This window comes from Myxocyprinus asiaticus, chromosome 5 (assembly GCF_019703515.2).
Source record: "Myxocyprinus asiaticus isolate MX2 ecotype Aquarium Trade chromosome 5, UBuf_Myxa_2, whole genome shotgun sequence".
NCBI classification, from domain to species: Eukaryota; Metazoa; Chordata; class Actinopteri; order Cypriniformes; family Catostomidae; genus Myxocyprinus; species Myxocyprinus asiaticus.
The window spans coordinates 33,351,957-33,368,370 of record NC_059348.1 but is presented as its reverse complement, the minus strand read 5'-3'; the positions used below and the strand labels follow the sequence as shown (position 1 = coordinate 33,368,370).

The 16,414-nt window shown below is 44.9% G+C and overlaps 1 protein-coding gene across 6 annotated transcripts in view; it reads left to right on the top strand.

Annotated features, from left to right (window-relative positions):
• LOC127440320 (catenin delta-2-like) overlaps window positions 1-16,414 on the top strand; it is a 150,535-nt gene that overhangs the window by 21,397 nt on the left and 112,724 nt on the right. For 5 of the 6 annotated variants that reach the window (XM_051696847.1, XM_051696845.1, XM_051696844.1 and 2 more), the window contains exon 2: window positions 15,013-15,049. The exons of the other annotated variant lie outside the window; for it this stretch is intronic. The gene's annotated coding sequence lies outside the window, so the exon portion shown is untranslated. The remainder of the gene's footprint in view (window positions 1-15,012; window positions 15,050-16,414) is intronic. 6 annotated transcript variants of the gene reach the window in all.

Genomic DNA, 16,414 nt, shown 5'->3' with positions numbered 1-16,414 from the left:
AACAAAAAATGTACAGCACAATAGTGAAGCTTAAAAATACTGTTAGCCAAAGTTAAGTAGACCTATAAATGGTCAGACTATCAAATAATGGAAACATTCCCATGAGAACTCCACTATGCTACTAGTAAAACGTCCTGGTTACTTGCGTAACCTCCATTCCCTGATGGAGGGAACAAGACGTTGTGTCGATGTAGTGACACTAGGGGTTACTCTTGGGAGCCCGAGACACCTCTGGTCTTTGATTAAAGGCCAATGAAAATTGGTGAGTGGTATTTGCATACCACTCCCCCGGACATACGGGTATAAAAGGAGCTGGTATGCAACCACTCATTCAGGTTTTATGCTGAGGAGCCAAGACAAGGTCCCAGCCATTTCAGCGGGTAGTTCAGCATTGTGGCAGGAGGGACACAATGTCTCGTTCCCTCCATCAGGGAACGGAGGTTATGCAAGTAACCAGGACGTTCCCTATCTGTCACTTACTCGACGTTGTGTCGATGTAGTGACACTAGGGGTCCCCATACAAAAACGCCACAAGGCTGAACGGTGTTACGTGAACTGGCGGTGTGTGACGAGCAGAGCACTGTGTGCCTCGTATCCAGCGCACCAGGCCGACATGTAACCTCCCCCAACACTGTTATGAGTGTCGAACAGCCCTTTGGGACAAGTCGAATATCCAAAAGATAGAGACTGTCTAGCCCAGTCGTGGCATCTTATCCCCTTTTTTTCCCACTCCCTAAAAAAAGGGGGATTATCCGACTGGGCCGACCAGGTCTAGTCTGGGGGTGTCCCTCCCAAGGGGAGGACACCGCGGAGACCACACCTCGCCTAGAGAGGGGGGGGCTATTTAAGTGGAAATTCGTCGCATGAGCTATGACGGGAGTATGCCATGTGGAGAAGTCCCATGGTAGGTCCTACCCTATGGGAAGGAGTTACTACAAGCATGGAGACTGGGGCAGAGGGGCCTCTGCCCAAGGAAGATGCCGTTTGCCAACAGGGAAACAAATTAGTGGAAGATATACATCGCATGGGGTTACCTACGGGGAACTGCCACATGCGGAGCACCTACCCCAGTACAGGGCTTTAGTTAGCACGTGTACTGGGCCGGCAGCGAGTCTCTCCGAAAACTCGTCTGCCACAGGGCTCGGAGGAAATCAACCAGGGAACACAGTTTGTGAACACTACTGGGAGTTAATGGCGCACGTCTTCAGCTCAGGGGGTGGTGAAAGGCACTATGCGCAAGCGATACACCCGGCCGACTGTCCCGGACTTACCTGCTTGTGCGTGCCACTACACAGGATGAAACCGGTTCCACCCGGAGGTTGTAGAACCTTGTAAAGGTGTTGGGTGTTGCCCAGCCCGCTGCTCTGCAAATGTCTGTTAGAGAGGCGCCCCGGTCAAGGCCCAGGAGGCCGCTACACCCCTGGTAGAATGGGCTCGTAGCCCTACCGGGGGCAGCACGTCCTGGGCGTGATATGCCATAGTTATGGCGTCAATGAGCCAGTGGGTGATCCTTTGCTTGGAGACAGCGCTTCCTTTCCGCTGTCCACCAAAGCAGACAAAGAGCTGCTCAGAGACTCTAAAGCTTTGCGTGCGATCCAAATAGATGCGTAAAGCGTGCACCGGACACAGCTACGTCAGGGCTGGGTCTGCCTCCTCCTGGGGCAGCGCTTGCAGGTTCACCACCTGGTCCCTAAAAGGGGTGGTGGGAACCTTGGGCACATAGCCCGGTCGGGGTCTCAGGATCACGTGAGAATAGCCCGGACCGAACTCCAGGCACGTTTCGCTGACAGAGAACGCTTGCAGGTCTCCTACCCTCTTGATTGAAGTGAGCGAAGTCAGGAGGGCAGTCTTCAAGGAGAGTGCCTTAAGCTCAGCTGACTGAAAAGGCTCAAAGGGGGCTCTCTGTAGACCCTGATGGACTACAGAGAGGTCCCATGAGGGAACGAGGCGTGGTCTGGAGGGATTCAGCCTCCTGGCACCTCTCAGGAACCTGATGATCAGGTCGTGCTTCCCTAAGGACTTACTGTCCACTGTGTCGTGGTGTGCCGCTACAGCAGCTACATACACCTTCAAGGTGGAAGGGGACAGCCGCCCTTCCAACCTCTCCTGCTTGAAGGAAAGCACTGATCCGACTGCGCATCTCTGGGGGTCTTCTCGTCAGGAAGAACATCACTTAGCGAACAGACGCCACTTAAAGGCATACAGGCACCTCGTAGAGGGGGCCTTAGCCTGAGTAATCGTGTCTACTAATGACCACCGCGGGTGGTAGACCACTTAGGTCTTCCGTGTCCCGTCCAGGGGCCAGACATGGAGATTCCAGAGGTCTGGTCGCGGGTGCCAGATGGTGCCCCATCCCTGAGAAAGAAGGTCCTTCCTCAGAGGAATTCGCCGGGGGGGGGGCTGTGGCGAGGAGCGTGAGGTCCGAGAACCACGTCTGGATGGGCCAGTAGGGTGCTACCAGGACGACCTGCTCCTCGTCCTCCCTGACCTTGCACAGGGCCTGTGCAAGTAGGATCACTGGGGGAAACGCATATTAGCGAAGTACAGGAGGCCAGCTGTGTGCCAGCGCGTCTATACCGAGAGGTGTCTTGGTCAGGGCGTACCAGAGCGGGCAGTGGGAGGATTCTTGGGAGGCAAACAGGTCTACCTGTGCCTGTCCAAATCGACTCCAAATCAGTTGGACCACCTGAGGGTGGAGTCTCCACTCTCCCTCGAGAGTAACCTGCCATGACAGCGCGTCCGCTGCAGTGTTGAGGTCACCCGGGATATGAGTGGCTTGCAGTGATTTGAGGTGCTGCTGACTCCAGAGGAGGAGACGGCGGATGAACAACGGGAGCGCAGACCGCCTTGACGGTTGACATATGCTACTGCTGCCGTGTTGTCTGTCCGAACTAACACATGCTTGCCCTGGATCAACGGCCGGAACCTTCTCAGGGCGAGCAGAATTGCCAGCAACTCGAGGCAGTTGATGTGCCAACGCAGCCCCGGGCCCGTCCATAAGCCGGCGGCTGTGTGCCCGTTGCATACAGTGCCCCAGCCTGTTTTGGAAGCGTCTGTCGTAACCACAACGATCCTGGAGACCTGCTCTAGGGGAACACCTGCCCGTAGAAATGAGAGGTCGGTCCACGGGCTGAAAAGCTTGCTCTTTTCCCAGTAGACCCGAAGCCCTAGTCGGCTGAGGAGCGAGAGCGCCAGGTCCTTGTGTTCACACAGCACATCCCGAGAGTGGGCTAGGATTAGCAAATCATTGAGATAGTTGAGAATGCAAGTGCCAACTTCCCTTAACGGGGCAAGAGCTGCCTCTGCGACCTTCATGAAGACGCGAGGGGACAAGGACAGACTGAAAGGGAGGACCTTGTACTGATACGCCCGACCCTCGAATGCAAACCGCAGGAAGGGTCTGTGTCGAGGTAGAATTGAGACGTGGAATTATGCGTCCTTCAGGTCTACCGCCGCAAACCAATCTTGATGCCGGACGCTCGCCAGAATGCATTTTGCAACAGCATCTTGAACGGGAGTCTGTGTAAAGCCCAGTTCAGTACTCGCAGGTCCAAGATTGGCCGCAACCCACCGCCTTTTTTCGGTACAATGAAGTATGGGCTGTAAAACCCCTTCTTCATCTCGGCCGGAGGGACAGGCTCTATCGCATCCTTCCGTAGGAGGGTAGCGATCTCTGTGCAAGGTAGAAGCGTTCTTGCCCTTCACCGAGGTGAAGTGGATGCCGCTGAACCTGGGCGGATGCCCGGTGAACTGAATCGTGTAGCCGAGTTGGACGGTCCGGATCAGCCATCGCGAAGGATTAGAAAGCGCAAGCCACTTTCTTATGAAAGCAAGCCGTGACCGCAACATTGCCATGGTCATGTTCTCGCAGTGAGAACATGATCAATCCATGAACGCTGTCTCCACGTGGGTCGCGCCCAGACACGAAAGACAGTGATCGTGACCATCAGAAGTTGAGAGGTAACGACCGCAACCAGGAACAACACACAATCGCAAAGGCATCTTTAAAAAGATGCGTCTTTAAAAAGACGTTCCGTGTGTGCCGCTCTTTTAGAGAAATATACTCTTTTAGAAAAATATACTCTCTTTTTTCTGCTGAAGCTCCCAGGAGCGTTCACTGCAGTGCACCAGTGCAGAGGAGGGAGAAGCCGCTGAAATGCGCTGTCAGATCCAGCAGAGGTGAATGAACAGTCAGCTCAGTAAACATCGACCATTCGGCTCCGAAGAGAAAATCTGAATGAGTATAATTTTTCATAAAAATTATCTGTTTGTGAGAGGCTCGAAACATGCTGATTAATAAAGCTAATTTTAGATGGAAAAAAAAAACGTTATAGTTTAAAGGCACTCTGGAAGCACATTGTCCTGTCACAAACATGGTTTAGCTGAATGGTTGGATTCATTTCAGACACATGAAGTTGAATTCACTTTGCTTCATTCTCATTTTCTGCAGTGTGTTTTACGAAAGATACCAGTATCCATGTATATTCCTGCTCACTGTATTTCTCAGCTATGGTCTACTGTAATTAAAATAACCCCAACTGCAACTCTGCGCGCAGAGCGCATAAGGGTATAAATGGAGCATGTTCTGTAAAAGAGAAAAGTATTTGAGGATACAGCACTGAAAGATCAGTGCTATCTGCGCCCAAGCACTTGCGCTGTACACAACTCCATTGTTTTGTCGCGCTAATCACTTGATGTATAGAAACGGTGACATGGGGCAGCGAATGTCAAGATGTCTCGCGGTCTGCTATTTGGTGACCGCTGATATAAGGGCATAACCAAATTTGGTCTTATCACCCTATTGGGTTCAAATTCATCTATTGTTTTAGTGGTCACTTTCTCACAATAGCAGAAAATGCTATTGATTTATTAGCTAAAATACATGACGAATCATACATTTCTGGTACAATAAGAATGTTGTAAGGAGAGCGAAGACTTCTAAATTAATATACAGATTGCAATATAAAGGGCACATTATCTCCAGTCTCATTTCTGTGCTTTGTGCAGGAGTGCATAACGTCATATTCCAGTGTGCCAGCTTCAGAGAAAAAGAGATTAGTTTCCTTTAAGACCTTATTGAACATTTTAATCTTGCAGTGTGCTCAATTTTATTGCTGTTTCATTCCGAATGTTGTCAGTCATGTTTTGAAACAATAAACAAATCTGTTCATGGTTAGAATACAAAGGTCTGATTAATATTTGTATGATCAATGAATCTGTAAATAACCCTTTTTTATTTATAGAGTATGAAGATTAATTTAATTTAGCTCTAGTTTGACAGTCCAGGTCCCGATTTTTTTAAAGTACAATGTCTGAGGTCCATGATATTGTTTTTGTGCAGATTTGATATTTTTAATTTTGCCATTTGTACATATAGGGCCCTATTTTAAGAGTGCTAGCATTAAGCACAATGCTATGCCATAAGTCATAATTGCAAAGTCAGTGGGCATGGCCATGAAGTTTTGGTATTTTTGTGCAAGCATGTGCTAAGTCTAGGCACAGGTGGGTTTGATGAAATTGCCCACCCAACTCGCAAATGGGCTGGATCAATTTAGTTTGGAGGTTTTCTCTGGTTGTTCCACTATCCTATTATATAGTCCATTCCCTCAAGCACCAGCAATATAAACAAAGACAGCACATTCATAAGAAGTCGGTAATGTAAATGGACTGTATGTAATGAGATAGAGGAATTAAAAATTACGTTCTTTTGTGCATTAACTGCGTCCTTGATGATTGTCGGGCATATTTCTATGACAGTGACACACTCCTTTTATATACATAATAATGTGATTCTTGTCAGGATTTGGATGAAGAAATTATAGAGAATGCAAGGATTATTAATCAATTTTCATCTACTGACATACAAATCATGGCTAGTATTAACAGTGATTGTATTATATTACACATTGTATTGTATTATATTATGTGATTGTATATATTATAATATTATGTATTGATATTTCTAAATTGAAATTACACTTCAAACAAAACGAAAATATAATCAAAATAATGAAGAGGTCAAAAAATCATACCAATTCCAAGCATTTTACTATCTCCAACTTCTTCCAACGGCACATTTTGCAGTGACTTAAAAATCACTCGACGGCAACAAGTGGAAAAATACCAATACATATTAGATCATAAATACAATTGTAAATTTATATTTAATAATACTAACTGAAAAATAAACCATGAACTATGGATAGTTTAACACAAATCTCATACATTTTTGTTTCATATAAGATGGCTACAACAGTGATCTTCAGGGACATAATTTGATGTTCCACTATATTCCACTATATTTTCAGAGACATTAACTTAATGACCACCTGCAAATGCAGGAACTGAGTTTAAACTTTGCACTGAGTTAAGACTTGGTTTTAAAATGACTTAGCACAATGACCTATTTCTCAAGAAAATAGCAAATTGCACTTTGCGGCACTTCATTAACATACAATACACCCACCACAGTAGCACAAACACTTCCACCCATGCCCACTTGTGCTTTGCTCTGGCACGAATATTGCGATTAGAATTATTGCTTTCATGAAAATTGGATAAGCTGTTTCACACGGTCGTTGCGTGTAGCAATGTGCTTTGCACACTCACGAAAATAAAGCTCATAAAGTTAGTACAACTAATATACCTTGTAATAAATAGAATTTGTTATACGTAGTTCACTCAGAAATTTACTTGATGGGGTACTGTAAAAATTGTGATCCAAATGATAGTTATTGAAGTCGACATAATATAAAAAATGACTCTATCTACTTTGTCTGTCCAGGCCTTAAAATTCTCCACCTTGTAAATGTGTCTCTATCACTGTGTTGTTGTTTTATTTATTTTTATTTATTTATTTATTTGTTTTTTGTTTTGAGCCATATAATATCTGTTAATGGCTAAGGCAAAATACTTTGCATTATGGATGTAAAAAAGGGTTGCCAGTGGCGTTTCACATTGACTTTAATGCATTGCCATAATTTTCTTTGTCCCACTAATACAAGCATGTAATCAAGCCTGTTATCACCTCCAGAATACTTGTGCGTGTGTTGGTGAATGTAGGTGTAACAGTGAATGCTATCTTTATTTTTTGTTTGTGCATTTTGATACTTCAGTATCTAGTGGGATCACATGATTTCTAATAAACACAAGTTGTGTATGGAGTGGCATTATAGAGTAAAGAGGCCCTGCAAGGACCACGTAACATCTGGGTGATCAAGTCTTGTGAGGAAGGTAACATTTTTAAAGGTGAATCCTTTGCTTGCAGAAAACAAACCGGGGAAAGTCTAAGGGGACTAAACCATTGTCAAAAGCATATGGCTAATGTCTTAATGGGATATAATTGGGATGAGAATGCAAATGCAGGGCAGATGTCTTCAAGATAAATAGGTTGTGTGGATAGGAAGATTTAAAACAAGTTTGATTACTTAACATTTAATACGATTTTTGGAGATTTTCTGATAGGATGTCTTAGTAACCCTGATTTATCACGTATAACTGATAATTTCGGATTTCTGTTTTTGTAGACTCCGTTGCTATGAGTTGTATTTTGTCCCGAAGGACAGTGCAGCAATTCCATTGGGTGCAATCATGTGGCACTCTTACACTCTCGTTAACGACCATTCACTCATGCAGTCAACATACTCACAATGAAAGGACCCTATTGCATATGAAATAGAACGTCATGGTTACTGGTGTAACCTCCGTTCCCTGATGGAGGGAACGAGACGTTGGTGTCGATGTAGTGACACTAGGGGTCACTCTTGGGAGCCCGAGACACCTCTGGTCTTTGATAAAAGGCCAATGAAAATTGGCGAGTGGTATTTGCATGCCACTACCCCGGACATATGGGTATAAAAGGAGCTGGTATGCAACCACTCATTCAGGTTTTACGCTGAGGAGCCGATATAAGGTCCTACCATTTCAGCGGGTAGTTCAGTGTTGTGGCAGGAGGGACCAAGGTCTCGTTCCCTCCATCAGGAAACGGAGGTTACACCAGTAACCATGACGTTCCCTATCTGTAACTCACTCGACGTTGGTGTCGATGTAGTGACACTAGGGGTCCCTATACAAAATGCCACAGGGCTGAACGGTGTTACGTGAACTGGCAGTGTGTGGTGGGCAGACTTGCTGTGTGCCTCATAGCCAGCACACCAGGTCGACACGTAACCTCCCCCAACACAGTTATGAGTGTCGAACGGCCCTTTTTGGGGACAAGTCGACTACCCAAAGATAGAGACAGGCTTAACCCAGTCGTGGCCTCTTTTCCCCTTCTCTTTTTCCACTCCCTAAAAAAGAAGGGGGATTATCCCAAGGGGAGGACACCACGGAGACCACACCTCGCCCCAAGAGAGGGGGGGATATTGAAGTGGAAAAATACGTTACATGGTCTTTCCAACCATGTGGAGAGCCTTCAAGGTAGATCCTGCCCAATGGGGAAGGAGTTACTACAAACATGGAGACTGGGGCAGAGGGGCTGAAAGGGAGGACTTTGTACTGATATGCCTGACCCTCGAACGCGAACCGCAGGAAGGGTCTGTGTCGAGGAAGGATCGAGACATGAAAGTATGCATCCTTCAGGTCTAACGCCGCGAACCAATCTTGATGCCGGACGCTCGCTAGAATGCGTCTTTGCGTCAGCATCTTGAACGGGAGTCTGTGTAAAGCCCGGTTCAGTACTCGCAGGTCCAAGATTGGCCGCAACCCACCGCCTTTCTTCGGTATGATGAAGTAGGGGCTGTAAAACCCTTTCTTCATCTCGGCTGGAGGGACAGGTTCTATCGCGCCCTTCCGTTGGAGGGTAGCGATCTCCGTGCGCAGGGTGACAGCGTTTTCGCCCTTGACCAAGGTGAAGTGAATACCGCTGAACCTGGGCGGACGCCTGGCAAACTGAATCGCGTATCCGAGTCGGACGGTCTGGACCAGCCACCGCGATGGATTGGAAAGCGCAAGCCATGCATCCAAATTCCGCGCGAGGGGGATCAAGGGGACAACGTCGTCGGACGTACCGGCAGGTGGGGCCTCGTGGCGGGGCGGAGCGCGAGGTGCCACAGCACGTCGTGGCCGTGCTGAGTCTAGGGACATTGAAGCACTTACCTGGCTCCTTGTGACCACCCCCGGAACAGCCTGAGACGGGGGAGGAAGAGGCCTGTCCTCGTAACCCGTGGAGGCTGCCACACCGGGGGCGGCTGTGTGCCACAGCTGGGCGCTCAGGGGCGGAAAGGGCACCGCTGGAGCGCCAATCCTGCAAGAAAAAGCCCGTGGACGGTTGTCGTGGTGACGACTGTACACACCGGGTATGTGACCCAGGGAGGAAGGAAGCCGCTCTTTTGCTGAACTGTTGGGTACCGCAGCCACTTGGGCGTGCGGCGAAATCAAACAAAAAGGCAACAAAAGATTTTCCACCCGGCCCTCCACCGGGGGATGGAGTGGTCTTTCTACCAGCTTCACGTGAGTGGGTTCCCTCATCCCTGGGTTGCCCATCTCAGGGGCGCTTCGAGGACCTCCATGGGTTCTTTGGCGCCGGCTGTGAGACGGGTGGCGTCGGCTTCCTGCGGTGGGCTCCACGCCGGGGCCGGGCCGGAGGGGTGGGCTGCGGCGGAGCCGGTGCAGTCACCGCAGGGGGACACCCTTGGCGACGAGCAGACGGGGTGCGGGATCTTGAGCCGCGCCGGGGCAGGATGTGCCGGATTGCTTCCGTCTGCTGCTTTACCGTCGAGAACTGCTGGGCAAAGTCCTCAACGGTGTCGCCGAATAGGCCCGCCTGGGAAATGGGGGCAGCAAGGAACCGTGTCTTGTCGGCCTCACCCATCTCGACCAGGTTGAGCCACAGGTGGCGCTCCTGGACCACTAGTGTGGCCATCGTCTGCCCGAGAGACCGCGCTGTGACCTTCATCGCCCGGAGGGCGAGGTCGGTCGCTGAGCGCAGTTCCTGCATCAAATCTGGGGCGGAACTACCCTTGTGCAGTTCTTTCAGTGCCTTGGCTTGGTGGACCTGCAGGAGAGCCATGGCGTGCAGGGCAGAGGCGGCTTGTCCAGCAGCGCTGTAGGCCTTAGCCGTCAGGGACGACGTGAGCCCACAGGGCTTGGACGGGAGCTTAGGGCGTCCACGCCAGGTGGCGGCGCTCTGTGGGCATAAGTGCACCGCGAGCGCCTTATCCACCGGGGGAATCGCCGTATAGCCCCTGGCCGCCCCGCCATCGAGGGTAGTGAGAGCGGGGTGAACTGCGGAGTCGGGGCCGGGCAGTAAAAGGTGCCTCCCACGACTTCATCAGCTCCTCATGCACCTCCGGGAAGAATAGCACTGGAGCGGGGCGTGGCTGTTTTGAGCGGCGCCGTGAGCCCAGAAACCAATCATCAAGCCGCGAGGGTTCAGGGGAGAGCGGAGGGTTCCACTCTAGCCCGACGCTCGCGGCCGCCCGGGAAAGCATGTCCGTCATTTCGGCATCGGCCTGTGACTGGGCGACCATCCCGAAGGGGGAAGCCCAGCTGAGGCTTCTGCGTCCGACTGGACAAGCCCGCTCTCCGATGCTGCGCTCGAGAGCTCATCATCTTCGCCGGCCCCGAACAAGAAGCCAGACTCGCCGTGGGACGAGCCGGCGAACTCATCCGGAAGCCCGATTGGGGCAGACGAGCGTGCTGGGGAATGGGAGGTCCGCGGGGGATACCCGGCGGAGGCGATCCCATTGAGGTCCCCAAATCGCCCCCAGTGCTAGCCGCGCTGACCTCATACCCGTAGGTAGGAGGACCGAGGCGGGGAGCTGCTGGGGTGGCTTACTTTCTTACGAAAGCAAGCCGTGACTGCAACGTTGCCATGGTCATGTTCTCGCAGTGAGAACATGAGCCATTCATAAACGCTGCCTCCGTGTGGGTTTTCCCTGCTGGCTCATTGTCCATTTTGAAGACCCATTTGCGACCAAGCTTTAAATTCATTGTTGATATCTTGAGATATTCCTTCAGTATATCCACATAATTTTTCTTCCTCATGATGCCATCTATTTTATGAAGTGCAAAGCACCCCCACAACATGATGCTGTCACCCCCATGCTTCATGGTTGGGATGGTGTTCATCGGCTTACAAGCCTCACCCTTTTTCCTCCAAACATAACTATGGTCATTATGGCCAAAGAGTTAAATTTTTGTTTCATCAGACCAGAGGAAATTTCTCCAAAAAGTAAGATCTTTGTCCCCATGTGCACTTGCAAACTGTAGTCTGACTTTTTTATGGTGGTTTTGGAGCATTTGGCTTCTTCCTTGCATCCTTGGTTATGTCGATATAGGACTCGTTTTACTGTGGATATAGATACTTGTCTACCTGTTTCCTCCAGCAGCTTCACAAGGTCCTTTGCTGTTGTTCTAGGATTGATTTGCACTTTTTGCACCAAACTTCGTTCATCTCTAGGAGACAGAATGCGTCTCCTTCCTGAGCGGTATGATGGCTGCGTGGTCCCATGGTGTTTATACTTGCGTACTATTGTTTTTACAGATGAATGTGGTACCTTCAGGCATTTGGAAATTGCTCCCAAGGATGAACCAGACTTGTGGAGGTCCACAATTTTTTTTCAGAGGTCTTGGCTGATTTCTTTTGATTTTCCCATGATGTCAAGCAAAGAGGCACTGAGTTTGAAGGTAGGCCTTAAAATACATCCACAGGTACACCTCCAATTCAGTACACTGCCTATCAGAAGCTAATTGGCTAAATGCTTGACATCATTTTCTGGAATGATGAATTTGAGAATCACCAAAGACATCTAATGCTGTTTCGCTCGTGCTTGCAAAAATCGAAAAAGTCATTGTCAGAGGGAGAAACTTTAAAGAAATACCCGATTGAGATGCCTGTCTGATTGTTGAAAAGTCTTGCAAATAGTGAGAATGTTCTCTGACGCACGGGACTGTTCGGTCCGTGCGTGTGTATTGTGGTGCTGAAATGTTTTGCATTAATGCACTGAAATGTTATGTTCTTGTATCCATTATTGTTATTTATGATAATACTTGGATTTAACTAATACCTATAAGCTCTTTTATGAGGTGGGGTTGAAAATGTTGTCTGTTCATTTGTGTGTTTGTGTGTTGCAAATGTAGACAATGCAAATGAGATTAATTTTCTTGAAATGTAAGTTTGAAGTATATTGCTTGTAATTGAACATTAATTTGTACATGTGAACTGCATTTTTTTTGTAAAAATGCAAGTTACAAAATAATTATATTAGTTTTTATAAATATTGTAAAATAAAAATGTTAATATTGGTAACAAAAATCTTTAAAAGCACATTGCATTAGTATTGCGTAGATTACTCACAATAATGAGGAAATTGAGTAAGGGGGTGAACAACAGTGCGGATTTGTAATCCGACCCCTTGGTAGAAAGGAGAAAAATGTTGGCCCTTGCCACCTTCAAAGTTGCCCATCCCTGTAGTAAGCAATTCTAGGCTGAAGTCACAACATTAATTACAAATATTTCACACACACAAAATGAATTATATCATCAATAACTCTTCAGCTATGTGAAGTTTGTAATTTCAGAATAAAAAATAATTGGGGAAGCACAATAAACCGTTAATCCAAAAAGGTAGCTTTTGTCACTTTAAAATGACGCTGCTCGCAACAATGACATTGGCTGTTCCATTGTTCAGTTTATTTAGTGTCTGACAATGAAATTGAGGTTGTGTTACAGGACTCTCCTGTATACTGTCTCTGCCAAGTAGTGTCAGAGCCATTTTGAAAGACGTTTTAGTAAAATTACTGTAAATATTCACTGAGTAGCACAGGTCTGTTTCTAAGGTAACTGTGGCCTTGGAGTGCTTGTAGTGATCATGTGACTCACAATACAATTAGGCTCTTTTACCTGTTTATTTTTCCTCTTTTGCCTTTTTCCTTTCTTTTCAGACTAAACACTAGGCCTATACAATGACACTTCACTTCTGTATAGTCTTGTCAGATTAGTCTTTTCTATTCTTAATCTTATTTGGGGTATGTTCACCCCAAAATTATAATGAAAAGAACAGGTCATTTATTTATTTATTTATTTATTGGAACACAAAAGGAGATATTTAGGAGAATGTCTAAGCTGCTCTTTTCCATACAATGAAATTGAATAGGGACCAGGGACAGCCGTTGTCATCGTTCACTTAGATTGTATGGAAAATATCAGCCTGGACATTCTGCTAGATAACTCCTTTTGTGTTCCATGCAAGAAAAAAAGACATATGGGTTTGAACATGATACATAATGAAAACAGAATTTTCATTTGTGGGTGAACTATTTCTTTAAGGGTAAAACCGATCACTGTTAGTGCAATTTTGTTTTTTAAACATGTTTAATATGCTTGTGATTATTATGCCTCAAACAGAAATAGTCATGATATTTAACGTGCGTATTTCACATGGTATCTGTATTAATGCAAAATATCCTACAACACCCTCAGCTGGTGTACTGTCAAATATATTGTGATGCAAGACACTGCCAATTCTTAGTACATCTAGTACCAGTAGGCCTTTACTTGCTTGGTTATGAGAAAGTCTCCACATATAATGCATCGCTGAATAAAATTTGAATGTTCAATATTCCGAGTGAACACCACTTCAAAGAAAGTCAACACTGCGGTTGATTTTAATGATATGTATCATCTGTATGAGCTGATTGTGGTCAAAATTACATGAATATAATAGTGGATACATTTTTTGTGTTTTTGAAACAATCCTGATTTATTTTTGATATTTTATATCAGGATACTATCAATCAGAGGCAGATGGATGACTAAGATGATTGTCAAAAAATGTAATCCATCTTAACCCGCACGCACCAACAGCTGGGACTGGCATTAGTTGATCTGCAATGTTCTGGTCTATTCTGCATGATCTCACTTGACTGCTAGTAAGTCATCAGTTTGACCTAGAATTTAAAAGTCTCTCTTATGGGGTCAGACTGATGTATTAAAGGAATTGTACAATTCTGTCATCATCTACAGCCTCTTGTTGCTTTAAACCCATGTGATTTAGTTTTTTCTTCCATGGATCACAAAAGGAGATGTTTGCAGAATGACATGGTAAAAAGATGCAATGAAACTGAATGGTGACTGAGCGTAACATTATATCTAACATCTCCTTTTGTGTTCTAGAGAAGAAAGAAAGTCATAAAAGTTTGGAACATCATCCCTTTAAACAAGGCTTTGGGTATTAAAATGAACATTTATAAATATTATTTCTAAAGATTAACCATAAATTGTTATTATCTTTTTTTAATGACCTGATTATTTTTATTTTTAAATTTACACTTAGTCATTTAGCAGACACTTTTATCCAAAGTGTCTTACAAATGAAGAACATTGCTAGCAATTTTGCAGTGTTGTATAAAGTATCCATTCATCATACTTAAGTAAAAGTAAAGATACCTTCATGGAAACTGACTCAAGTAAAAGTAGCTCATGAGAAATTTTACTTAGGTAAAAATATTAAAGTAACTGATTTCAAATTTAGTTAAGTATCAAAAGTACAAGTAAATCTCATAAATTACGGAAAAGATAATTATATCCATGGCAACTTATTTGATTGTTGGTGCGGTGCTGGAGTTTATATTAGGAGGAACTAACTCAAGAACTGCTCTGACCAATCAGTTCCAAGTAAATGCACTACGCATCTGGTGCAAAATAACAAAGAAAACAACATGAATTAAAGGGATAGTTCACCCAAAAATGAAAATTCTCTCATCAGCTATTCCAGATGTGTATGACTTTCTTTCTTCTGCAGAACACAAATGAAGATTTTTAGAAAAATATTTCAGTTCTGTAGGTCCAAACATATTAAGTGAATTGTGACCAGAACTTTGAATCTCCAAATAGCACATAAAGGCAGCATGAATGTAATCCAAAAAATGTAATACATAAGACTCCAGTGGTGAAATCAATGTCTTCTGAAGTGATCCAGTCGGTTTTGGGTGAGAACAAACTAAATTGTAACTCATTTTCACTGTACATCTTGCTTGCATCTCACTTACATCTTCATTTGTGTTTTGCAGAAGAAAGAAACTCATACACATCTGGAATGGCATGAGGGTGAGTAAATGATGAAAGAATTTTAATTTTTGTGTGAACTATCCCATTATTGGTGCATTCAGGTCACATCAGAATGATCATATATGCAAGATTAGCATAAATGAACAGCACAACAAAGTCGTAAATCCAATTAGAGTTTCTTTGAATGCCGATTTTCTGAGATGGGGGCATGTCAATTTAAGAAGCATGGTAAGAACAAAGTAAGTTGGTGACTGTACAGTTTAGACTCGATGCATTTTTTGTGCTATTGCTGAAGAATAAAGCTTGCCAGAAAATAAAACTCATTTTGCTAGTTTATAGGCTATGAGGTGACAGCCTTGTGCAACAAAATAACTTTTCCCATCAGTATATTTGTGGCCAACACAAGAATGATTAAAATAAGACACACCTGCCTAATGTACATGGCGTTGCATTGGTGAAAGTGAAAAAGATAAAAAATTGCAAAACAGGCCCATTCTGTCCAACTAAAATCACTTGAACGCTCATTACATCACAATTACGACTTCTGACCTTTTAAGTACGAACTTCTCGGGAGGATTTGAATGCGGTTTAGCCTAAACCACAACATAACAGAAATAGTATACCTTAGCAACCACCCAGAACACCCTGGTAACAACATACTGTATAGCATCAATGTGCTAAAAGCAAAGAGAACACTTTTGCAACCACCCAGAACACTTTAGTTTATAAAATAAATATTGTGGTACTATTTACATCGTGTAATACCTTTGTTAAATATAAAAGGTATCCTAAACACATATCTTCATATATAGCACATATCTTCATCATAATATCACAGCTTTTAGAATGTTTAAGCCAAAACATATCAAATTAATTAGTCAAAAACAGATTTAAACTTATATGAGCAGTTTCTTGTCTTCCCCAGTGCAGACAGACGACGGTACACACGTTATCTGGCATGCACTTCCCTTGTGATTTTAATTCGGATTCATGAAATTAATCATTCAGACCTCTTTTTGAATCTTTTTGATCAGTTCAAATTAATCAAAAGATTCAACTCAAATGATTCTTTCTCGAATCAGACATCACTATCGCCGATCTGCATGCAATTTACGCTTACGGCTATGTTTCAGTCGCAAAAGTAACGAAAGTGTCTGGAGAAATTTATCAGAGTAAAAGTTTTAATTTTCTCTTCAAAATGTAGTGAAGTAAAAATAAACGTCCAAAGAAATATTTATTCTCAAGTAAAGTTCAAATATTAAAAAAACTGTTCTTAAGTACAGTAATGAAGTATTTGTATTTCGTTACTATACACCTCTGGCAATTTGTCATACAAAAGTCAATATCTGCAGTATCGCACTGCCAAGTTCTCAAAGTGGCTGGAGTATTACAGAAGCTAGCGCA